A 25,473-nucleotide genomic window follows, 5' to 3' on the forward strand; every position below is an offset into this window, starting at 1 on the left:
CTTCAGGAAAGGAAGACTAGCCCAGTGTCTCTCCCTTCCCTCCCACTGCCTCCCACTGGTGCCTCTCATTGGTGGGATGTTACTGGAAGCTTATTAAACATTTATTGCCAAAAGACAGGGCATGTGCTTGTTTTGAAGCCACTCATTCATACCACAGTCTTTTCTCACTTATTTCACACAACATTTCTTACAAATTCATAAAGGCCTAGGTCAAATATTATCTCACTTTTCTTCCTTCCAACCTTCATGAGGCATGTGAAGTGTTGCCCCACTTTCATTAGGCTGAGAAAATTAATGGGATTTTAATTAATTATCTCAGCCTAATTGTGCTTCAGTAACACTTATTCAAAAATAAATTAGCAATACCTACCATGTAGTATTATGTATTTTTTTTAAAAAACCTACTGCCTAGTTAAACTGAGATTGTTGTATTTTGCATGTTCCTGATACAACGTTCAGGCATTCTGTAAATAGTTGTTCAATCAAATATATGATGTGTTAAGTTATACAGAAATCTGCTTTTCACACTATTGTTCATGAAATCCTGCATTTGGTTGCAATGTTGGAAGGCTTAATTCCTCAGATCACCTGGCATCTTCATCACCACCCAGCTATTTCAACCAGATTGCCAGCTCTTATATTTATTTCATAATTACTATTCTCTTTGACCAATACATTCCACTGCTGAAATGCTAAGATACTATAGAACATTTTAAGACTATCTTGAATTTATGCAATTGGCATTGAAAATTACTGATATATGTATATATATAATTGATAAATGTATAATTGGATTTGATTAATATATAATATCATATAGGAGGAATGACAGGGATTTTATGGACCTCATTTGAAAATAAAAGAATGGAGAAACAGAAGATTAAATAACTTGTTCAAAGTTAAAAATCTTGCAATGGAGCCAGACAAAATGTTAATGGTAGATACTACATTCTTTGAAGAAGTTTATGAAAACAAGAGAAAGTGTGAACATAGAGGGAGACTCTTCTGGCATTGTTCTTGGGAATAAGGCAAAAATCCTGAATTTAAAATTGCAATATCTACATAGAGACCTCTCTTCTCCCCATGGTACCCTGAGCAAATATTGCCGACTCTCCCTGTGAAAAGGAAGAACAATCTCTCTTTATATGGCTTCTTTTCTTCTTCAGATCATGAGTAAATGATCCTTTTCTGTGCAAAGAATGTCATCCCTCTGTCTGAGGGCATTAATGCATTTCCTAAATGGGAGTGATCTGCTTTTCCCTCACTAACCAGCTCTAGCTCCGTAAATGAATTGCTGCCAAATTTATGCACAAAAGAAATCGTAGCTCTTCCTAGAATTATGGGGTTGAATTAGAGATTTGCTCACATTAGCTCCTCAGTGATTGCTGCTATAAGTAGTGCTTTATTGTGGTAGCTTTTGAGGTAGGAAACAAAGAATCTCAAGTTGGTTCCAAGAGGGAAGAGGTATAAGTTTCTACAAGAAAGATGGTACTCTCTTGGAAAACCAAGAACAGGAATATTACAGGAGGAATCTGAACATTTGGAACTCAAAGGAGGGTCTAGGCACCTGATAGTTCTAGGTACCTCTATAGCAAAAGGAGTCATGGGGTTTCCATTTCAGTAATTGTTCATAAACAGGAACACAGTTATCATCCATATGTCTGTTTCTTTCTAGCCTGCTAGTAACTCCCGTGTTTTCCATGTTTCTTGCTTAACTTTTCAAGAGAGTCAGACCTGCTGTTCAGGAGTTACGCTTCTCAAAACTTAATGTGAATATGAATAATATGGGAATGTTGGTAAAATGAGAACTGATTGAGGAGGTCTTGGATAGAGCCTGAGATTTTGCATTTCTAACAAGCTACCTGCTAATGGCAAAGATGCATCTGGAGTTATGCTTCTCAAAACTTAACATGAATGTGAATAATCTGGAAATCTTGGTAAAATGTGAACTGATTCAAGAGATCTTAGAACCTGATAGTTTGCATTTCTCACAAGCTACCTGGTGATGCCAAAGATGCTTACCAGCAGATCCTGCTTTGGGTGGCAATGGGTATACCGGGCCAGTTTAATGGCTTAACTACATTAGAGTGTGTGCATATCATTATTCCAAGCACCTGGGGCCAGGGTTTGGGAACATGGTCTTTACTGTATCAAATGTAGATCCTTCCACAGGAGCAGCAAAAGTGGAAGTTCAGCTGGGATTGGACTGGAACTCTAATTATACTTCCTATGAACAGCTACTTTCCATTGAGCATTGGTTTTAGTTAGGCCTCTTTCTCTATTGGTGAGATTCATTACTGAGGATCAAAAGAGAGTCAGACACCCAGTGCCTCCACCACATGACCCCCTGCTTTAATTGCAAAATATGTAGAAATAATCTCATTTTCCTATAGCTTATTGGGTAGTGAGGACAATTTTACTCACCAGTAATTTCACTAAAACTGTGTTTCCCTTTTAAAAGCAACAGCCTCGGCAATTGAGATATATAAGCAAAAACTTCAGTCTCAATTTTTTTTTCTGTATAGTGTGGAAAAATTTAGAACCCAGGATTTCCAATGGAAATTCTTCTCCACCTGTAACTGGAGTGATCATCCTAGAATACCGTATCATCTGATCACAGTCATTGACGATTCACCTCCAGAATAGAGACCATACTGTTGAGCTCTTCAGGGTTCTCAGAATCTGATCTCAACTTGCCTCTTTCTATCATCTCCCACCATTCCCGCCATATCCCCTATGTCATACTAGATTATTTGCTATTACCTAACTTGCATTGCCTTCCAAGACTCTGTGATTTTTCCCCAGCTCTCTCATCCTAGAATGTGCTTCCATATGTATCTGCAGTTCATATTTCTGCTCATCATTTCCACCCATAATTAATTGCACCACTCTCTTGATTCCAACAGCTATTATAGATCCCCCCAAATAGCACTTAGCACAGTGTATTTATTTATGCATTTGCCTGCTATAAATAATTTAAAATATTGTTTTTTTATGACAGAGCTCAGTACTTGGCACATGGTAGCCACTCAATAAATACTTGTTAAATACATAAAGGAATAGAAAGAAATAATAGTTTAATCCGGAGGGGCAGAGTTGGAGAAGTAATGGTTGGAGAAGTCCTAGGAAAAGTAGGAGAAGAAACAAGTAAATAACGAGAGGCAATCTACAGACCAGCCCCATGTTTATACCCAGGCACTGGACTCGCATTGATATTTCTGCCATTTGCTTCTCACTTGACTATGCTGGGTCTGTTTGAATGATTTTTAAATCCCAAGTTAGAATGATTTTTAAATCCTGTTCATAGCTGCTGGAATATTTACTTTTTCTAAATAAAACTACCCTTTTCTTTTCATCACTCAGGATTCTGAGCTACAAAAGCAGCTGCACTGAAAACCAACACCCAACAGTGACTCATGGAAATGGCAGGAAAAGTAAAATTGAATATCAAAGACAATATCTTCACCTTCCCTATCTGATTATTTTCCTTAGAAGATAAAACATTTAATCTGTCCTAGAGCTATGGAGTCCAGGGGCTTTTACCACTGAATAGTTTTATTGAAACAGGTGTGATATGTTCATCTTGGGTCTTTATAGTGTTTGCCTGGAAAACATTTATGCTCATGAGGTCATTTGGTTGTGCTTTATTGTCTTATACTTATTCTAGAGAAAGAAATTTGTTTTGCTCTGCAGGAGTAGCTCAGTGTTTTCCTGTCTTCTTATGTCGTCTCTGATTTTAAGTAATTACAGTTTAAAACATCTGACCCAGAGATTTTAAATCTATATACTTCCCTTTTGGACCAGAGGCCATGGCATGAATGCATTTGCTGTGCAATATGCAGTCTATTATAAAGAGTAGTTTAGTCAGCTCAAAGAAATGCCAATAAACATTATGAGCTAAAAGCAGGACACAAGGATATATATGTGTGTGTTTTTCCAATGGATGGTTTATCTTTCTTTCTCCCATCCAAATACTAACCAGGCCTGACCCTGTTTAGCTTCCGTGATCAGATGAGATCGGGTGTATTCAGGGTGGTATGGCCATAGACTGTCTTTCTTTCTATATAACCATCTCCCCTCTTACACAAAGGCAGAAAAAATATACAGACGGTCAGGGGAGGGAAGTGCCCCAGGGAAAACACACCTGTCAAGTCTCTGCATTTGCACTCAGGTGCGGGCAAAGTGGCCAGCCAGGCAGCTTGTGCCAATCAGTACTCCTCTTGTCTCCCAAAGGGATACTGGCAGCCTTTGAAAGTTTAAACTCCATGATTATTTTGGAGTCAGTGCTTTTGAAGGCTATGGAAATGCCAGATATCTGCTTAAATTGAACCCCACTGAGAGACCTTGTAGTGGTTGATTTTAGATGCCAACTTGCCTGGATTTGGGAATACCTAGATAGCTGGTAAAGCGTCTGTGCGTTTCTGCGAGGATATTTCTAGAGGGGATTGGCCTGTGGGTTGGTGGACTGAGTGGTAAGATCTGCCCTCAAAGTGGACGGGCACCATCAGCTGGGGGCCCAGATAGAGCAAAAAGGCAGAGGAAGGGTAAATTTGCTCTCCCACTTCTGGAGCTGGGGCCACACTTCTTCTCCTGCCCTTGGACATTAGAACTCCAGGCTCTCCAGCCTTTGGACTTTGGGGCTTGCACTGGCCACCCCCCTCCCCAGGTTCTTATTCCTTTGGCCTTGGACTGAGAGTCATACCCTCAGCTTTCCTGGTTGTGAGGCTGTCAAACTTGGGAAATTTTAAATAACATTTTGTAGCAATTCTTGATACTGATCCCTCCCCCCACTTCAGTACTTGTTATTGTTATGTGCTTATTTATTTGTTTATTACTGGATGGATTACCTTAGTACTGTCTAAAATTCCTCCCTCCTATAGTATTAAGCCTCTTAGGTTGCTCCTCAGGGAGGTTCAGCTTCAGACATACTCACAGTTACCCTGGAATAATAGTGGGTTTGGTAGGGGTCCGTTCCTCTCTTCCTGTGATGCCACATAATTGTTAATTTCCACTAATAGTCAGATGATTTCTTTGCTATTTTAACGATGCCTTGGGACATAAATCTGTTTGAAGACTAATTCAATCAAATTAAGCCTCCTTTGAGGGAGTAGTTTCTGAAGTCAGTGAGTGATGTTTGTTCTGATTCCAGGAGAACTCCTTCCAGTTGTATTAATCTCCAGTTTTCTCCTGAAAACTAGCCGATTCCCAGTTTACCCTGTGTCTGAAATCTCCTCCCAGGTGCCTTACACTACAGCCCTAAGGGGTATACTGTGATAAATGAAAACAACACAATATTCTCATCAAAGAATTTTTCTTGGGAGGGCCCTTTTCTATATACTATTGCAAATGAGTTCAGTTGTTGGGGAGGAGATTAGAATCTATATGTTTTAAGGTCTGATTCTCCCCCCCAGGCAGAATCTCTGCACTGGGGCTCTGGAGCTAATGAGGGTACCATAGCAAACTTTTCTCTGACACCCCTACTCCAGGAGCTGGGTGTTTAGGCAGGGATGGAGGGAAGGAGCCTGAGGTCTTCTTGGCTTGTCTCTTCCAGCATGTGCCGTCACCTTACATGCTGCATCAAGAGTGATCAGAGCTCCTGTATCTCAGCATCCTGAAAAAAGATGAAGACTCCATTTAAGAAGTGAGGGCTGTGCGGAAGAAGGGACCTCCCTCTCAACTTCACTCACTTTGACTTATCCTCAGTAGCTGAGGGTAAGATGGAAAATGCTGATATCCTGATCTTCTCAAGAAGAAAATCTAATTAGGAACCCGAGGCAGAGAGAATGTTGTGCTCTTGGCTACAATATTCTGGAGTGGAGTCTCTACCTCACTGCGTTTCAATTACTAGAGATTCTCACTTACTAAATTTTCATAAAAGTTTCTTAAATATATGTTTCTTCATTTGCTGTTTGTCCTTGGTACCACATCCAGAGGCTTTTTGCATGGTTGTTAAAAAACAACCATAAGTCAGTAGAACTTCTCATACTGTCTTCAGAAGTCAATCCCATAAGTATATTTTAATGCAATGTCTTGTGGCCCCAGGTTTCTCAAGTAAATTAAAGATACAAGAATGTATTTTTCCACACACTGGAGAAAAGACCCATACCATTGTCTTTGAAGTGATAATCTCTTTGCTATCTTTTTGGAGCAATCAGGCTTTAAGTTATTCAAGTCAGAAAACAGAGAATCTTTCCATTTTTTAACATTTTCATTGCTTCCCTCCATCTGCATGGATAACCATGTACCATATGAATAATTGTACCAGCTTTCCAGTTTCTTTTCCTCATGTCAATTTCTTTACATTTTGATAATGATATTACTTCATAAGCCCAAATGATTTCACACCTCACTTTAAAATCCTTTAAAGTGGAACAAACTGCAAGCTCCTTGATTTACCATTCAAAAATCTTCATGAGAAACCTGATACCAGCCTTCCCTTCTCTTGGTCCTACTTTCATACTACATTGCAGACATGCCAAATTACATACAATCTCTCAAACATAGAAGGATTTTCATTTTTTCAAGACATTGCACATGATATCCCTTTTTCCATCTAGAATGTCTCACTCAATTCTCTCTCTCTTTCTTATCTCTATTGATTTGTCATTATGAAGCTCATTGGTTTATTATTTCTTAAAAATTGTAACTAGACATTGAGATTCTACTATGTCTTAGACAACAGGGTTGACAGTGTATATACTATGATAAATGAAAAGGACCACTAGTGGTCCTTTCATCAAAGAACTTTTGAGTAGCTGATAAAGACAGACTTTAAACAGATAATGTGATCATACAATAGATACTACTAAAAGAAGGTGAACAGGTTTATTTGTGTACATGGAAGAAGTTCTCCCTGAGGAAGGGGCACTAGTGTACATATTAGACAGATAGATGACAAATAGATACAGGGATAGAGATATTAAGTGAAAGATGTAAGGCATAGAATCAGCTTTTGAGGCAATGGCAGCATACAGTGCAAAAGCAATGAATTATGAGTACATTGAATGAAGATTAATATAGCTAGAGTGTAGGAAGCAGAGTGTGGAAATTGAGGAGATGTAGGCAGATCCTGGAGGCCTATATTAGCTAATTTGTCTTAAGAGCAATAAAAGGTTTTATTGAAGTACACTCCATGAACATATATAAGGAACATTAGCTGTTTTGTGGCCCTGCCAAGCTTTGCACATGCCTCTGCTGTAGCATAATCATGTCCTGTTAACTTGTTTACATCTTGGCCTCTTCAATTAGCTTGTGAGTTCCTTGGAGGAAAGTCTCATGTTATATGCACCGTAGTCCCCTCTTATCCATGGGGAATACATTCCAACCCCCAGTGGATGTCTGAAAGTTCAGACAGTACTGCGCCCTATATGTACTATGTTTATTCCCATATATACATCCTATGCTAAAGTTTAATTTATAAATTAGGCACAGTAAGAGATTAACAAAAACTAATAATAAAATAGAACAATTATAACAATATACTGTAATAAAAGTAATCTGAATGTGGTTTCTCTTTCTCTCATTCTCTCAAAATATCTTAGTGTACTGTACTCACCCTTTTTCTTGAGATCTATTGATCTAATAACCAGGAGGGCTACTAAGTGACTAACAGGCAGGTGTGTGCATACACCAGTGTGGATACACTGGACAAAGAGATGATTTAGCTCCTAGTTGGGATGCAGTGTGTGGCATGAGATTTCATCAGGCTACTCAGAATGGCACATAATTTAAAACTTATGAATTGCTTATTTCTGCAATCTTCTATTTAATATTTTTGGAGCATGGTGGACTGGGTAACTGAAGCCAGAGAAAGTAAAACCACAGATAAGGGGGCACAATTGCATTTCTACATTTGCACATTTAACCAAGACTTGGTACATAAAGAGTTTTAAAACACGCTTGTTTATAAAAATAAATGAGTAAGCAAATGGATATAAATTACAGAAAAAAAAATTGGTTTTCTTCCTTTAACTGCAAAGAGCTGAACAAGAACTACTTACAGACAAAAATAAATCTCTATGCCAATGCCGTTGGACAACTTGGAACTTTAACAAGAAATTAAAGCATATATTTTGAAGTAATAGGAAGGCAAAAATGGAAGCCTTGCTGCTCATCTTTCTTAATGCCATTTACTTCATTATAGATTGAATATATAAACAAAAAAGTCATTAAATAAATTAACTAGCAATTTATTTAACATTTCCTTACTGCTGGTATTCTTAGGGCAGAGTTCAGAGGAGAGGAAGAAGCATTACAAAATATTTAATAAATGAGTAAATACAAAACACAAGATAATTAGTATACTTTATTGTCTTGTAAAGATTATTTAATGCCATGGTGGACACAGACAGACACATGGACACTAAGAAAAGTCTCCAAGCAGAGAAAATTTGTAGATGCTGAGTGGAAGCTAGGATGTTTGTAATAATCATGTCCCTTAGGCCACTATTGAATGTTCCAGGATTAGGTACCTGAATAAATCCATACCAGTCGTAATATCCCAGTCCCTAATATACAGTTGATTAGTACAGCGATAGATAGCTAACCCAAGTTCAATCAAGCTGAGTCATGCCACGGATTGTTTGAAGGGTAGCAGAGAAAGAGTATCTGTCTCTCTTCAGTGCCCTACTTGGGAATTGTTGGTAGCTATATTTTCTATCCTATAGAGATGACTTGCTTTGCCATAAGAGAGACCAATCAAACGGACATTTTGTGAGAATCTGAGACTGGAGAAAAATGTTCAAGTTGGTGGTTCCAGGAGATACTGAGGCCCACCTCCACCCTTCTCTTCTTACAGTTCCGTCATTCTATTTTTCCTTGGAATTCATGAATCAATAATTTCCCTTATTATCTGAAATAGATCAAATTGAGCTTTTGTTTTAATCATATATTGTTGGCTAAAAAGGTAAGTTTCATAATAATATGAATAGTTGGATGTAACTTTTATAAAAGTTAAAACTTATATGTATATGAATATACAAATCATCATAGAAGATATATAGAAAACTGTTAACAGTGATTTACTCTTGGAGTCGTGAAGAAAGAGAGAAAAATCTTTCATGTTTATATTATATACTTCTATGTTGTGTAAAATTTTAACAATGAACTCTAATAATTTCATAACTGAAAATTAATTTTAAAAGCCCATAAACTTCTAGGAAAAACATACAAACAAAACAAACAAGTGCTTTGTAACCACTCAAGCATTCTAATACCAAGTGCATCTGCATTGACTGTGATTGTTTCTGATATAAAACTAAAGTTGCAGAGCTACTTCCCAACTCACGGATGCCTAATTTATGAATACCTGGCACATAAAGAGAAAGGCTACTGGCCCCAGTTAATTTGTCTAAAGGCAGCACAGAAGAGTAGGAAATTCTCTTGAGCTTTGCAGTCTTTCTGTGTCTTAGTTCCTCTTCAACAAAATGTGCTAGCAAGGTTCTTAACTCAGACAACTGCTATGAAGTTTAATAGAAAGAATGCACATCAAAGCTTGCCCAAGCAATGTTAGCTATCAATGTTGTTAGAAGACTGCCTGTCCTCTCAGTGCTCAAGATTTCACTACATCACTGTATTCTTTTGCTAATGGCAAGCTTGGTATCTGTTACCAGGTACAGACAGCAAATCCCTTGGGGGTAATGATTTTCCTGTCATGATGACAAATTCCTAAATGCTAGAATCAATTTCCTGAGCATTAATTCTTGTCCTGGATACCTACATATTATTTGACTGCAGCAAAGCTATCCTTAAGTTTATTAAGTTCATCATCATCAAAGCAGAGAGCTTGTTCTACTCAATTTAAACTATTTCAAAAATTCTGAGATGCGTATTCTCTTTACACAGTATAAATTCCTGAAATCTGATATTCTTCAGAGTTGATAAGAGTATTTCAATCTGCATTAGCCAGGCAGCAGGCCAGGAGTTACTTGTGGTATAGGTTGTTATTGCTTGATATGGGCAACTTGGTCATAGCTAGGCAAAGTATCACTTTTTGTATTATGTATTTGATTGGTACTAGATGTATTGAGTTTAGTTGCCATTTAAAACGTCCTCAAAAAGAATACACTATGACCAAGCAATGAAACAAAAGATATTGTGTATTCAGAAAGTTATGGAATAGAGCGGTATGATATACATTAGAACTCCATATCTAAATATATCTAAAATAAAATTTCTACGTGAGAAAGCATAGTGATAGAAGCTGACTGCAATTTTTTTTTTATTCCTTGGTAATACACAAAATAATAGTGCTATATTAGATTGTAACTTAAATTCAATTAAATGTAATAATTCACATAAAGAAATATGTGGGCCTCTTCTCTCTCAGGGGTTCCCACTTCACTCAAATCGATGGTTCTACAATGCAGTATCTACTGAACACAGGGCTGTGTCAGGCCTACTGGTTGGTAGTGCTTTTCCTCCATCAGAAGTCAAAGCCTTTCTACTCCACATTATCCAAAATAAAGAGCTCTCTCCCACCATCAGTTGCAGTGGATACACTTTTGCTTATAATCTCTAGACTTTTTTGCTAATATGAGCAAAAGAATTCAGTGCTTAAACTGGAGTCTGTTTTGATGTAGAGGCCTTTACAAGTGGACTCTACCACCGAGGTAAAGGAGTTAATTCTTTGAGGAGGAATGCACTTACTTATAAAAAGGATGCTATTTACTATGAGTTATAAACATCATCTAGTCTTGAAATATCTCTCAAGGTCATAATGTAGATGCGGTGCTAATATCAAATCTCCAGTGTTGAAATAATACCCGTTTGGGCATATATGGTAAAAGAAAGCCCCGAGGAAACAAGAAGACAATACTACCCCTGGCTGCTGTCACAGACGGAGAAGAACATGATAGAACTGCCAATAGTTGCTACAGAATCCTGGTTGTACTAAGAATCTAGAGACAGGGAGCAGGAAATTTGGGTTATCAAGGAAGAAAGTGGGAGTTTTCACAAAGAAACAGAGGGGTGTACTCACTGGAAAATCCATTATAATTACAGAGGAAGCCAATAGTTTCTAAGACATAAATCTCAAAGACTAAAGCAGCTCCTAGGAGATGGGACAGTGACTTTGACTTCCATACGCTGGAGAACTACTCCCACACCCCCATCTCAAAAAGTTTCCCCTAATCTTTAACTGAGGAATCAATTTTAGCAGCAGGAGTACTGCTCCTCACTCTATGAAAGGTAGTACATGAGAACGAGACCCACTGAAGGTACCACAATCTCATGCCTCCATTCCATGCTCACTCTTGGACATAATCTCTTTGAGTGAAATGTCAGATGGGCTCAATGTTTAAGATTTTCTCTTTCTTGTTTGTTTTTCCATTCTTGGGATACTTCACTTAATATAATGGGTTCCAACTCTCTCCAGGAGAACCATAGAGATGTTGTATCTTCATGTACTCACCAGAAAATTGGTTTCCCTGAACATCACCTAAATACACATCTAGGAACGACACCAATCAGATATCAGACTGAGGTGGGGGGTGGGGGAGGGGATGGGGATATGCCTACACAATGAGTGCATTGCGCACCGTTTGGGGAATGGTAACACTTGAAGGTGCTGACTCGGGAAGCGGGGGGAGGGACATATACCTACATGATGGGTGCAACGCGCACTACCTGGGGAACGGACACGCCTGGAGCTCTGACTTGGGGGGAAAGGCGGTACATGGGCAACGTATGTAACCTGCAATTCTGTATCCTCCATAACAATAAGATGAAATAAAAAAAAAAAAAAAAAAAAAAGATTTTCTCTTTCTGTCCCACTCTAACTTTTTCCCTTGAGTTGCTTTGTTGAATTTCCATAGTTAGATGAAACTTCACTGTAATCCAATTAAGGCAGTATTTCTAAACCAGAGCCCTAGGGCCATCATGGCAAGATGCATTGCATACTTGTAGAACCACAGGTAGTTTTATTTCCTGCCACATTGGGAATTAATGAGGTATTTATAGAGAAAACATTGAAACTATCTACCATGCAGGGCATTGTATTTTTAAGGAAATATGATTTAAGTTTCAAAGAACTTATAACCAAGCTTTATGTAATAATTGATCCTCTTTGTAATGTAAGTTCTCCCTTTGTGGGAACTTTACGCTAGAGGAAGCTCATTTATATCTATTGACTTCACATTCAGGTACATCTGAAAACAGATTGCATTTCCTGTATCTCCTATATTTGTGTCAGACCCTTCTCACTTTCAAATTTTGTCTTTTCTTATTATTAGTTTCTTTTTCCCTATCACCCAATTCCTAAGGAAAAATTTTGGAATATGTTTGACCTTGCGTATGGTAGATTTTAAATTTTATTTGTTGATTAAACAAATGCATTAGTGAGTGAATGAATGGGTGAATAAACAGTGAATGGGATAGGTGATTTTTCTGATCTAATTTAAAATGTAGTCTTTTAGCTCCAGACAGGGAGGGGCAGCATTAGAACCAGCTGCCGTTGTGGTCAGTAGCTAATATTCCTTCTCTTTTTCTCTCTTTGATAGGCATAGTTACGACCCTCTCCCCTCAAAAAACCTGCAGAACCCCTCCTTTCTCAAAGCTGTGACTCCAGGAAACTGAAAAGCCAGACCACTGGCCTTTGCATGGATAAACACGATGTTGCAGCTTTCTCTGGAAAACAGACACGGTGGAAGCCTAAATCCGGCTAAATCAATCTCCGTCTCTGTGCCTCTGTCTGCTCTACCTTTCTGTTTTCTCCTAATTCTTCAGTAAGTTACCTGATCTTTCTTTCGACTTTTCAACTATAGCCTCCTTATCTCTTAATGATTAAATCCCGCATCTCTTCAGCAACATCTCTGTGAATTTCCTGGATCCTATAAATCCCTTTGCAACATTTAAAAATCTATATACATAATATTCTGTTACAAATGAACTTGCTTTTCTGCCCCGAGAACACCGTGAACCTTTGCGGTTCATTTGACCGCTTGTTGTTATTCAGCTGTCGTCATTTTCTGGCGACGTGCGCGACTCGCCAAGGGAGGTCATCGCCCAGAACGGGCGCCGGACGGTCACCATGGAGCCAACGCCACCTCCGCTTCAGGCGTCAGGGGCAGACGTGTACGAAATGTCTATTTTGTGATAAATACACCACCACAATTTGATTTTATCATCACAACAACCCTACTTTTGATATTATTATCCCATTTTATAGACGATAAAATTCAGCCCTGAAAGTTGCCTCACACTGAGGGGCACATCCCAGTCTGGAAACAGCAGGATTAGATCTCAAGCCTCTCTACTTCCAAGCCCTCTATTTCCCTTTTGCCTTGCTCCTTTTCAAAACAAAACTTGACCTAAAACGTGTACATAACTATATAGTTTCAGAGCTTTCTCCCCCCGCCCCCACCAGGCCAAATAAAAACCCTCTGCCCACTTAGCAGTTACTGTAAGCGGTGATAGTTGCATAACATTATGAATATACTTAATGCCACTGAATGTACATATTAAAATGGTTTAAATGGTAAATTTCATGTTATTTTTATTTTACCGCGGTAAAACAAACACATACACACAAATTAAACTGTCTTCTACTTCCCAATTTTTCTCATAACTTCCTTTCTTTAAAGGTTATATCAATAATTACAGAGATCAGGATGAAATACCTAAGCTGGTTTCATTAAGTTAAAATATTGTGCACTGTTTTCTTTTTATTATCTCCATTATGACTTTACTTGGTTAAATATAGATTTTTATGGCACAGGCATAGAGATAGTATTATCATTTATCAAAAGCTACTCCTCACAAGGGGACCGAAGTGAGTTTTAAAACACTAAAATTTCCCACTATTAGAATGTCATTCCTCAGAGAGAAATGCACTGTTTGCACAAAGAATTTTCTGTTATATTCGGTCTGCTGGCTACAGAAGGAATCGTGGGGCCTTTGCTTGAGTTTCTACTTGACAGGCCCTTGACATGATGTTGATGACTTCCAAATGTCTTTTCCAGCCCGCATTTCCCTCCTGAGTACTAGACCATATATCCAATTGCCTACTGGACATCACCATGATATCCCTCATATACCTGAAACTTAACTTGTCCAAAGCTATGCTCATTTTATTGCACTCTCAGATCTGCTGCGGCTTCTGTATTTTTGAGTTCACTGAAAGATACAACTATCCACTCAGCTGTCTAAACAAGAAATCTAGGCATCATTCTCAAATTTTCCTCCACCACCCACACGTTATGAATCATGACATTCTTTAGAGTCCGTCAGAGTATCCCTCAAGGCCTGTTTCAGAGGATCTGCCTACACACACCATTACATGCATCCGCAAGCAAAGCCTTTCATCTCGATTGCCCAGTGTGTTGCATCCAGCTCTCTATTTGCTCTGGTAAATTGATCTCTGTAGCCACATAAGTGGCCTTGGATCTCAGTCAAAAGAAAACTTGGGCAGATGAATCAATAGGAGATAAAGAATGATACATCATTTCCTGGGGCCTTTACTACAGGTTTTAATTTTTTTTTTTTTTTTTGTTCTTGTGATGTCAACCAATGTCTAAATGGCAGCAGCCAATCTCTTGTTCTTTCTGCCTGAGCTCAGGCCTAGATAGCTTCCTCAACTCTCTTGCTCATTGCATCTTAGAAAAGTAATTATAGAGCATGTGTAGAAATTATTTTTAAATTTAAACATAGGCAGCATACTTAGAAAATCTGGAATATCACAGCATCGAAATCTTGAATCTTATATTGCAAACCTGTGGTCTAGGTGTAAGAATAGAATATTTGTAAGAATATAGGATAATTTTCCCCCAGGCTTGTAAATGATTTTTGTAAACTTCTAATTTGAAATTGGACATATACAAATTAGCCTTTTCTTCATTGTCTAGTGGAAATCTTGCAAAAACAAGGTTGAGAAGAAATAAAAACTCAATGCCATCTTCCAAAAAATTTGATAGTTGTGAAAAAAGATGTCAAAAGAAATGAAAATATAAGAAAGAACATATAATCGGTCCTTTAACCTTCGACCTGTCTCCATTTACTAATTAGACACAAAAGGCAAAAGCAGCCACATGGACTATCTTGATTTTTAAGAAACGTTCCTGTTAATATGAAACATAGATCTAGCCCTTCATTCAGTGAGCTTCCTGAGAATAATAGTTTCAGAAAATAAATCACTTCCTTTAAAACTATGTAATCAAAAAAGAACAATCACAGGTTGAAAGATGACATGAGAAAAAAAAATAAGTAAGCCAAAGTGTATAGGAATCATATTCACCATAAAAAAACAATAATAACAGCAGCATAGGAAGTCCTAACCAAGCATTTCACCATGAATTTAAAATTTTAAACAATCAATAAAATCAAGCAGATACAGGAAAAAACACATGCATTTGAGCCAAGATGATAAGACTAGAATATAATGAAATGTGAATAGAAGAGCTAAGAAAAGACATGGAAGGACAAGAAAAATGACAGAAATGAAGGCAAAATTATTAATAACAGAATACACATTGATAATTACTCTATAAAAGTCATAGAAGACTATATAAAAAGGCAAGAAAAATTAAATGGATATAAATAAATGTTCTTAAATGGATTGTGAGAAGATAAACGACAGGTAAGGGAGATGCCAAAAATATATAAATTTTCTATTTCTAAAAAATAGAAAAGAATAGAATCTACCCTAAAAGATAGTGTTCAAAATAACTTCCCAGAAACAAACAAGGTCTTAACATAGAAACTGAAATTTATTCTGTACCCTGGGGAAACCTGATATAGATGGTCAGTACAAGTAAATGTCCCATTAAATTCACTTTTGGGAATCCACATGAAGATCAGGTCACTTAAAAGCAGAAAAATAATGTTGGCCTCAGACTTCTCCACGCTCATGTTTGGCGCTAGAAGACAGTTGAACAAATTCTCAGGGGAATAAAAGTCTCACTCAAGATTTGTATATGTGGTCATTCAAACATAAAGGAAACATAATATTTTTGGAAGGTATAAAAACTCTGAAAATACTATTACTTTAATTCCTTTTTGAAGAAATCACTAGAAAAAGCATTTTAGTCAACCAAAGGAAAAATGGAAAAACAATGCAAAGAGACAGGTGTAAAGCATTAAATATTTGTAACTGTAGAATTAACATTTTTAAAATGTGGAGATAATGTTTTCATAACATAATGTAATATTATAAACACTGACAGTGTTAATATAATAAAACTGATATTAGTTGGCATTTCTTTAATTCAAAAAATGTTTTCAACCTTCTCTTATATCTCCTTTAGGAACTCCTATAGCATATATTAGGCCACTTGAAGTTGTCCCAGTTAACTGATATTCTGTTCATTTTATTTTGCTATGTGTTTCATTTCAAACAGGTTCCATTACCCTCTTTTCATTACTATCGCTTCTGCTTAAAATCTTATCCAGCGCACATTTTGTCTCTAACATCAAAGTTCTCAGTTCTGGAAATATTATATCAACTTTCATTTTATTTCCTATGTCATTATTTAGTTCTTTGAAATCATGGAATTATTTAGTTATTTGAAAATACATAATTGGATCTGTTCTGGGTCCATTTTAATTAATCTATTTTTCTCCTAATTACGGATCATATTTTCATGCTTCATTTTATGCCAGGTAAATTTTTCCCTTTCCCAAGTTATATAAAAGTTTATTAAAAGTAATCAACATTATTGGTATAAAACAGAATATGAGAGTGGGCATAAAGAATAACAGATTTATGACAATATCAGAATATTATGCTTACAAACTTTACAACAGCAATCATTCAGTGTAAGCTGGCCATTAATGAAAGGTTTTCATGAAATTTATTTTTAAATCTACATTTCTAAATCAGTTAGGCACATTACTGATACTTAGCCTTATTTTTAGAAAACACACAATTCAACTTTTGGCATTAGTCACAATTTAATATCAAATTACTTTTTACTTTTTGGAGTAGACATTGAGTCAGTGAATTAAAGAATCCAAGAGTGGCAAGTTAATGTTTAGAAGTCACATATTTCCAGCTTTAAATTTACCTTACACAGATCTCTAGATCAGGAATGAATTACATTTTGTACCTGTGTGTTTGTGCATATAATTCTAAATAATTTTACCACATGTGTAGGATCATGTATCTACCACAACAGTCAAGATACTACACAGTTCTGTCACCACAAGTATCTGTCACATTAACCTTTTATAACCCAGTCCACCTATTTCTTATCCCATGTCTGTAACCCTTGGAAACCTCTAATCCTGAAGTCCGCAACCCCTGGGCTGTGGCTGGGTACCGGTCCGAGGCCTGTTAGGAACAGGGCCTCACACCACTGCCTGAGCTTTGCTCCATGCTGTCCATGGAAAAATTGTCTTCCATGAAACCGGTCCCTGGTGCCAAAAATGTTGGGGACTACTGTTCTAATGTCTTCTACATTTTAAGAAAATCATTTCAAAAATGTTATGTAAATGGAACATACAGTATGCAACCTTTAGAGATTGACTTTTTTCACTCAGCATAATCCCATGGAGATTCATTCAAGTTGCTGTGTGAATCAACAGTAAGTTCCTTTTTATTACTAGGTAGCATTGCACGGTAAGTATGTAAGACATATTATTCAGCCATTCACCTGTGGAAGGCCATCTGGGTTATTTTCAGTTTTTGACTATTTTGAATAAATCTGCTATTAACATATGTGTACAAGTTTTTGTGTGAACATAAGGTTTCTTTTCTTAAGGATAAATGCCCAGGAGTGCAATTGCTAGATCTTACAGTAATTGCATGGTTAGTTTTATAAGAAATCTCCAAACTTTTTTTCAGAATGACTGTACTATTTTACAGTCCCACCAGCAATGTATCAGTGATTCAATTTCTTTGTATCCTAATCAGCATTTGTTATTGTGATTTTTTAAAGCCATTCTGATATGTATGTAGTGATATCTCATTGCTGTTTTAACTGGCATTGCTCTGATGGCTGATGGCGTCGAGCATCTTTTTATGTGCTTATTTGCCATCTGCACACTTCTTTGGTGAAATGTCCTTTTTTCTTGCCCATTTTCTAATTAAATTGTTTGTTTTCTATGGCTGAGTTTTGAAATACCATTTCTTGTTCAAATATGTGGTTTGCAAATATTTTCTCTCAGTCTGTACCTTGTCTTTTCATGTTCTTCACAGAGCAAGTTTTTAATTTTGAAGAAGTTCAATTGATCAATTTTTCCTTTTTTGTCTCATGCTTTTGGAGTCAGTCTAAGAACCTTTTGTCTAGTACTAGATCTCATGTATTTTCCATAATTTTAAAAAACATTTTGTGTTTTTACATTTTATATTGAAGTCTGTGGTCCATTTTGACTTAAACTTTGTGTAAGGTGTGAGCTTTGGGTTAAGGTATTATTTTCCCCTTATGGATGTCCAATTGCTCCAGCACCACTTCTTGAAAAGTCTGTCCTTCCTCCGCTGACTTGCTTTTCCCCTTTGCCAAAAATAAGCTGAGTATATCTGGGTGGGTCTACTTCTAGTTTCTTTGTTTTGTTTCAGTGATTTGTGTTTCTATGCCTCCACAAAAATAAACCCCCACATTATCTAGATTCCTGTAGCTATACAGCAAGAAAATATCAGATAGAGTCATTCTTCCCACTTTACTCTTCTCTATTGTTTTGCCTATTCTAAGGGTTATGCCTTTCAATATAAATTTTAGAATAAAGTTTTATATGTACACAAAAAAAATGCTAGGATCTTGATAGAAATTGCATTAAATCACTATAAATCAATAGGTTAATAGTAACCTTCTTTACTATGTTGTGCCTTATAATCATGAACATAAATGTCTCTCTATTTGTTTAAGTCATCTTTTAATCCTTTTATTAGCATTTTATAATTTTAGCATATGGGTCCTGTATATGTTTTGATAGTATATACCTAAGTGTTTCTCTTTTTTCCCTCAGAAATTGCAAATGATATTGTGATTTTAATCTCTGTTCCTTTATATGCCTTGTTAGTATGTAGAAATGCAACTAGTTTTTGAGTGTTTACCTTATATCCTGGGATGTGTCTGAATGCATTTATTGCAGGAGTTATTTTGTTGTTGTTGATTTTTGGTAGACTATCTGATATTTCTTACACTGACAATCATGGCGCCTGCAAATAGAGACATTTGTTTTTTCCATCCCAATCTCCATGCCTTTTATTTCTTTGTCTTGCCTTGTTAAAACAGCTGGAATTTCTGGAACTGTGTTGAGAAAGGGTGGCTAGAGCAGGCATCCTGGCTTTGTTCCCCATTTTAGGAGAACAGAATCAAGTCTTTTAGATGTCTATGAATTTTTCATTGGATGTGAGCTACTATATTTGAAATGTTGGGTGCTGCATATTTTTGTTTTTCTAGAAATATTTATGAGCTTTTTATGGGACACAGTTAAGGTACTAGGAAGTCATTTGAATATTTTAATTTCTGCTTTTAAGATTTGTTAGATGGGACCATAACAGGTTTATTCTAGGAATAATTAATCTCCACCATTGAAGTAAGACCCTGCGAGAAGTCCATGAAATGTCTCATGAATTACAAGTTTTTCCAGTCCAGCTGGTGGGAAAAAGTGCTAGTCTTTTCCCTCTTGGTGTAACAAGTACACCTCATTCTATGAATAATTTTTTTTTCAGACAGTTCTTTCCACAGTGTTGGGTAATTTTCTCATGTATATCTTTAACTAGTACTTTGCTGAATGCTGAAATCCTCTGCAGAACCTGTGCAGCTAGCTACAGAGTCCTCTCTCTGTGTGGCCTTGTACTGTGTCCAGTGGTCTTTAGCCATCACAGTTTCCTTAGATTAATTTCATTTCTACTTAATGATTTCACCAGGTCTGCTGGGTTTTGCCTTTTTCACTATGACCTGGAAGTCTCTCAAAGCACTAAGTAGGACAATCAGAGGGCTCATTCCTTTGTTTCCCATCTCTTAATGATCACTGGCCTTAATTTTCTGATGTCCAGTGTCTTGAAAGGCATTTTTATTTATATAATTTATCCCTAACATGAATTTGGAAGAAAAGGATAGTTGAGTGTGATAGGCAGTATCAGTATTTTTGTTTTCTCATAAAATACTTAGGACTCAAAAGATATCATTTACATCTGATAAAACAATAACTGAGCATAAATAAATTTAAAATAAACACTAAGAAAAATGATGAAATTAATATGGTAGAGGAGAGAAAAGGGAGCAGGAAGAAAGAGGAAATGTGTTAATTTATATTTATTTGTAGATATATTCTAAAACATGAAGAGTTTGAGTTACTAGATAAAATTATAGTTACATAGCAGAACAATATACAAAACTTTTTATTATCAAAATAGCAATGTTATCAAAATATATTAATCATTTTATATAATGAAAGATTGGATGATTTTCTAAAATGTTAAAAACTGAAAATAAAACACAAACGGACAACACAGAACTAAGAGCAAACATATCTGATATCACTATTGTAAATATGACAAATTTATCTATAAAGTAAAAGAGTTTGTATTGGATCTCAGTGCAAAATTTCAATTTCATGCCACACAAAATAGATATACATAAAACAGTTTGTCTTAGAGTTGAATAAAATGCAAGTTTTGACGGTAGGATACAGACATCAGCATACAAAATTTTAAAGGGAATATTACAATCTTAATAATAAAAAAGACTGAGTTAGCTAAAAAATTATTAAATGAAATGTCATTTTTAACACTAAAGAATAAAATATAATGAACTGATTATATATATTAATATATATGATTATATAAAATAATAAACATATTTAAAGGAGAAATATATAAACAAATTAGAAAAAATGGAGACTAATTTATTTATCTATAAACATATAAAGATATAGAAGACAAAGTAACATATTTAACAACTTACTTATATAGCAATCAAGTTTACTTATATAAGAATATTTACCCTGGAAACATAGAATAAACTTCACCTTTAAGTGTTCAGGACACATTTACAATAATTGGTGACATTTTGAACAACAAAGTGAATCTCATGAACTTTAAATCTATATACAAAAGTAAATTACATAAAATAAAATGGGATACACAAATGTCTCTGATCACAATATAATAAAACTGAAAATTATTAACACAATTAGAATAAAATGAAAGCAGTATTAGAATTACAGAAAATGTGTGTGTGTGTGTGTGTGTGTGTGTGTCAAATGTCATGTCAGAGAGGATATTTTAACTGTATTTTTAAAATATTAAAGAAAAATAATTTTGGTATTCTGTTTTCAGTATCACCAAGAAAGCTCCTATCATACCATCCCTCTCTCAAATAACAACTATAAATTCTGGAAAAAAGTAACGTTTATCCACCCGAAGGTAATAGGAAGGGAACAATATCTATGGATCTTGGAGGAGAGTTGACACTTGAAAGAAGAAAATGAAATAGAATAAAATTTTATGATTTATTTTTATAAAATGTAGCCTGAGAGTAGGCCATAGTTGATGCTATGCAGGGTGATTAAATCTATATAGAAACTGTATAGTCTTACTGACTTGATTAACCAAGTTTGAGGCAAACAAAGCCACTGAAAAATAGAGTAAATCCTGGAAAATAGATCATAAGAGTTAAGGAGCCCTAAATTCTGTGACAAACTCTCCCTCTCCTCCCTGCAAAAAGGCCACACTGCATTGAGGAAACATCAGAATGATGATGACGGAGGGAATGATAAGATAATATGAAGATAGATAAACAGAAATTATCCATCTTGAAAAAAAGAAAAGGTAAAAGACTGGATAGAGCCAACACAATCTCATATAATTGTGAAAAAATATCAAAAGATCTAAGATATTTATAGGTGGAGTCCCAGAGAAAAAGGAGAGAGAAAATGGGCCAAAAAAAGATGGCCAAAAAGTTTAAAAACTTGATGAAAAATATAAATCTAACCAATTCTTCTAGAAATGAGCCTATGCAAAGAATTTATGACTAAGACCACCAAAGGCAAGTACAGCATCAACAAAAATAAACAAATGGAACTTGATTAAATTAAAAAAACTTCCACACAGCAAAAGAAATAATCAACAGACTAAATAAACAACCTACAGGATGGGAGAAAATATCTGCAAACTATACATCCAACAAAGGGCTAATATCCAGAATTCACAAAGCACTTAAATTAGTGAGAAAAAAAACCAAACAACCTCCTTAGAAAGTGGGCAAAAGACATGAACAGAAGTTTTTCAAAAGATACACAAATGGCCAACAAACTTATGAAGAAATGATCAACAACAGCACTAATCATCAAGGAAATGTAAATTAAAACCAAAATGAGATACCACCTTACCTTTGTCAGAATGGGCCCCCCACCTCTTTTTTTTTTTTTTTTTTTTTTTGAGACAAGGTCTCATTTTCCCTCCCAGGCTAGAGTGCTGTGGCCTCATCATGGCTCACTATAACCTCAAACTCTTGGCCTCAAGCAATTCTTCTGCCTCAGCCTAGCATAAGAAGACTGGAATAGCTATATTAATATCAGATAAAATAGATTTTAAGACACAGCTGATAGAGATAAAGAGGGATATTTCATAACAATAACAAGGTCAACTTAAGGAAAATAACATTAAAATCATATCTGTAAAATTGATGGAACTACAGAGAGAAATAGCCAAATCTACAGTCATTTTTGAAGAGTTTAATGTCCCTCTCTGATGAATTGAGAGAAAAACTAGGCAAAATATCAGCAAAAACATAAGTGATATAGAAAATAAGAAGAAAAGAAAAGATGGGGAAATATAAACATAAACACACAACAAATCAAAAGAAAGAGGTAAAGCTTTCTTTACTGGCTGATGGCATAATTGTTTACATGGATAAAACTAAGAAATTTATAAAATAATTACTTTAAGTCCATTGAATAATGTCACAGAACACCAGGTTAACATATAAAAATAAATACCTATGTTTATATACTATTGTTATTTTAAAGTGTAATCCTTCTACTTATAAAAAAAAAAGTTAACTGTAAAACAGCCTCAGGCAGGTCCTTCAGGAATTATTCTAAAAGAAAGCATTGTTATCATAAAAGATGAGAGGTCCATGCACATTATTGCCTCTGAAGACCTTACAGTGGCACAAGATGCTTATTGTCATGTGGTATGTCTCCTTTCCTTCATTTACTTTTTATCTATATTTGCTATGTTTAAGATGTTTCCTTGTGTACAGCATGTAGACAAATCATGCTTTTTTTTTTTACCAATTTGACAATCTCTGCATTTTATTTTGTGTGTTTAGTCCAATAACATTTAAAATAATAATAGTTATGATTGGTTTTAGTTGTACCATTTTATTTTTCTCAGCTTTTTTCTTCTCTGTTCACCCTTGCTTGTCCTTTGGATACTTTGAATCTTTTTTTTTTAATTCCATTTTAACATAGTCATTTATTATCATTATCAAGTATTATGTACTGCACATAATTATATGTGTTATGCCTTTATACGACTGGCAGCACAGGATTTATGTACACCAGCATTATCACAAACACATGAGTAATACATTGAGTCATGATGTTATGATGCCTATTACATCACTAGGAAATAGGAATTTTTCAGCCACGTTATAATCTTATGAGATCACAGTCCTATATACAGTCTGTCATTGACAGAAATGTTGTTATATGGTGCGTGACTGCATAAATAGACATTTATCCTAAAGAAGATATACAAATAGGCAACAGTCACAAGAAATGATGCTAAATATCATTAGTTATTTGGGAAATACAAATCAAAACCACAATGAGTTATTACTTTACACTTACTAGGATAGCTATAATCAAACAAAATGGAAAAGAAACAAGCATTGGTGAGAATATGGAGAAATAGGAAACTTTGTACATGGCTCGTGTACAAAGCTGTATCTGATGTGAACACAGTTTGGAGGGTCTTCAAAAAGCTAAATATAAGCCATAATATGGCTAAATATGACCCAGCAATTCCACTCTTATGTGTATACACCAAAGAATTAAAAATAGGGACTTAAAGTAATACTTCTATGACAATATTCATTATAGCATTTATCACAATGCCAAGAGGTAAGAAAAATCCAAGTGTCTATCAGCAGATGACTGCATAAGCCAAATGTGATATATACACAAGCACAAAACAAATTAAGTTTTGCTACATGCTACAACATGGATGAGCCTTGCAAACATTAGGAAAGAGAAATCAGCTGGACAGAGAGACAGACAGAGGGAGAGAGGGAGGGAGGGAGCAACAAAAGGAGGGAAGGGGAGAGAGAAATAGAGAGAGAGAGGAGAGAGAAAAGTTTAACAAATAATTTCAAATTAAACAATAGTGGTTCTAACTCTGAATCTTAAGAAGTGACTCCTTGCCCCAGGGATCTTTCAGAAATGTGTTGCCACACAGCTTAGAACACTGACCCTGTGGAGCAGCCCCATACAATGTAGAGCTTCCCACCCACAAGTTCAGTAGTCTCTCCTCTGAGTGGAAAAAGAATACTCTAAAATACTACTGAGAGACACAAAACGGAGTTTAATACACAGATAATGATGTTATGATCATGAATAGAACATTCAGCATCACGAAGATGGAAGTTTTCTCTAAGTTATGCTTAATATATTCTAAATTTTATACAGATAGATGGGGTAGATAGATCAATATATAATTAATTGTATATAATAAAATAATTTTATATATCTCATATCAATAAATACTTTTATAAAAAATATATACAAAATAAAAATATTTATGACATACATATTAATGCACATTTAAAAATATACACCAATATATATAGACATATATTATTTTGTGTATATTATTATATATTATTTTAAAGTTATATACATTCAATATTAATACATATAGTGTTATTTAGATATTGTCTTATTTTTACTTTTTTGTAACCAGAAAAGCTAATATTAAAGTCCACATTGAAAAATGAAAAATTGAGAATAACTCTGGTAATTCTGAAAAATAATGCAATTAGTAGGAACCAATCCAAGCAGATACTGATATATATAGTAAAGCCAACAAAACACTGTGGCACTGGCACATGAATAGACAGACAATGAAGGAAAAAATGTTTAGAAATGCATAAAAATACACTGGGGAATTTAGTATGATACAGGTTGCATTTCAAATTAGTGAGAAAAGCATATTTAATAAATTGTATTGGTAAAACCAGGTAGCCACTTGGAAAATAAATTGCATTGGATTCATATCTCATACATTACAGGAAAATAAATTTTAGTTACATAAAATATTTAAGTGGAAAAAATAAAACGATTACAGGAGTGGAAAATAAAATAATGGAAACTTAAAAAAAATCTTTGATGGGAAAGCCTTTCAAAGTATAGCACAAGAAAATTATAGTTTTTATCTATCAGGTAAACAAAACCTAAATTTTATTACAGTGTTGGAAAAAACATGGGAAAAAACAAAAATAAAATGTATGGCCCCAAATCTAGAAGCCATAAGATATTAATAACCTAAAAGAAAAAGATTAAAAGCATTTATAGGGAAAGAAACACCAT

Source organism: Eulemur rufifrons, chromosome 28, assembly GCF_041146395.1.
Source record: "Eulemur rufifrons isolate Redbay chromosome 28, OSU_ERuf_1, whole genome shotgun sequence".
In the NCBI taxonomy this organism is placed as follows: Eukaryota; Metazoa; Chordata; class Mammalia; order Primates; family Lemuridae; genus Eulemur; species Eulemur rufifrons.